This window comes from Panicum virgatum, chromosome 5K (genome assembly GCF_016808335.1).
Source record: "Panicum virgatum strain AP13 chromosome 5K, P.virgatum_v5, whole genome shotgun sequence".
NCBI lineage: Eukaryota > Viridiplantae > Streptophyta > Magnoliopsida > Poales > Poaceae > Panicum > Panicum virgatum.
This window is the reverse complement of record NC_053140.1, coordinates 23,165,746-23,167,844: the sequence shown is the minus strand read 5'-3', so window position 1 is coordinate 23,167,844 and position 2,099 is coordinate 23,165,746. Positions and strand designations below refer to the sequence as shown.

Sequence of the window (2,099 nt, the reverse complement as noted above, 5' to 3'; positions counted from 1 at the left end):
GGACCGGTGGTGCTCGCAAGAGTGGGTGGAGATGCACGAGGCTGCCCGACAGCGGCGTTTGCTGATGCCAGGTGCATCGCACCATCAGGGCAACCGTAACCTCAAGGCGTACGCGGGCTAGATATGTATGTGAATTAATTTCTTTATTTTAACGCTCAATTCTGCATAATTTCTAATTATCTTCCTTTTTTCGCAGTCGGTGTCACATGGTGGTGTGCCTTGCACCCAAGTCCAGGCATACTGTTTGGCCCACAAAGGAAATGCGACGTCCGATGTCAACTTCAACCCGCAGGATCCGCACGAAGTGTACAGCAACGCAAGCGTCCACGGCTGCCTCAGTGGGTACACCTCGATGGCACAAGAAGTTCATGGGCCGGAGTTTGATGCGATCAATGAGCCCATTGATGGAGAAGTCATCATGAGGGCGAGAGGAGGCAAGAAGCATGGACGGTACAGGTTTGGCGACAGCTTAGTCGACACGGCGACTACTCCCACTCTCTCGCAGATTCGAGTCAGGAGTACAAGCTCAAGCCCTGCAATACGCCCACGGCCAGACACTACACAGACTCAGATTGAGGCTGTCAAGGTTATTTCTGTTTCATCCGTCGTTCCTCCATTTTTACATATGTTCACTTTAAATTCTAACCCTGGGATCAAATCCTTTTAGGCCCAGATGGAAGCAGCCTTCCAAGCACGGCAGGAGGCGGCAGAGGAGAGGTGGAGGGCCGAGCGGGACGACATCTAGCAAAAATTGGATCAAGCTCTAACATTTATGCAAAGCCTGGGCTCGGCGATGGGTGTTTCGCCTCCACAATTCCCTCCGGCCCCACTTGTTCGTCGTGCAGAAACTCCTCCTACCGTAAGTGGTTTTGACTACTATCGAGTTTCGGAATGTCTTAGTGACTTAGCATTAACCTAGATTTACTTAAAAATAATATCTTATGATACATCTACAATGACTTAGAACTTAGACTAATGCTTGTAGTTTCATTCTTATGTAACTCAATATATATTCGCTTATATGCAGAATCAGTCGGCGGCATCCAATGATGGGCCGGTGAATCCTGACTTCTCGCCTCAGGTGCAGCAGACTCAGCAGTTTGTGTGGCCACCGTCTCAATGGGTGGCTTGGATTCAGCAGCAGCAGCAGCCAGGTTGGTCGCAGACACCTACATGGCCGGCCCCGCAGATGTGGCCGCAGCACCCGCCACCGCCGTCGGGCCGTGAGTTATGTTGTATGGACTTGCTTTGTACCACTTTTATGGATTTGTTTGAACTTGATTTGTATGAACTTGTATGAACTCGACCAGTACTTGTGGTTCTCGATGAACGAAACAAGACTTTATTTGTATGTGTGTATCAAATGCCTGTGATGCTTATTCGGATACATGGAATAATCATTATGATATATATGATTTTCTGGGGTACCATATACGTAATAATCAAACAAAAAAAATTGGTTCTGGCACCTTTGCCGTGTGCAAAAACCTTGGCACACGGCAAAGGTGCCAATCTTTGTCGTGTGCAAAAACCGTGGCACACGGCAAAGATTTGAACTTTGCCATGTGCCACGCTAGCAGGGCACACGGCAAAGTCATGGCTACGTCATTGTTCCTGGGTGGCAACTTTTTTTTGCTGTGGGTCGATAGTTGCACATGGCAAACCCTTTGCCGTGTGCCCAATATATAGCACACGGCAAAGGCCGGCTTTGCCGATCCTTGTTGCCGTGTGCGGCACACGGCAAAGAGTTTGCCGTGGGCTTTTGGGGCTTTACTGTGTGCCCCTGGCACACGGCAAAGGGGGGGGGGGGGGGGTTCTCCCGTAGTGATTTTGTTTCTGGTAAGCTCTAGCTTCAGGAGCTAATGAGCTAACTGTACAACTCTACCTGAAAATGGAATCACTAAGCAAAAATTTTCAAATCAGAAAAAAAGGATTAGGTAAATTCTGTGTTCTCCATTTTCCCTTTCTTGCTGGCTGGTGGCAATTGCTTTTAGGGCCACACCCTTCTCCAAGCCCAAGGTGAAACCTAAGGCACCTAACATATTTGCTTTCAATTGCAACAACCTCAAATAATATAAATAGTGCCCAAAAATCACAGA

General features: G+C 48.4%; 1 long non-coding RNA gene across 1 annotated transcript; it reads left to right on the top strand.

Moving 5' to 3' along the window:
* Nucleotides 1-521: 521 nt before the first annotated feature.
* Nucleotides 522-1,056, top strand: LOC120709468. Its single transcript, XR_005689683.1, has 3 exons — nt 522-586; nt 668-859; nt 1,028-1,056. It is a non-coding gene; the product is annotated as an uncharacterized LOC120709468 (long non-coding RNA).
* Nucleotides 1,057-2,099: the final 1,043 nt, after the last annotated feature.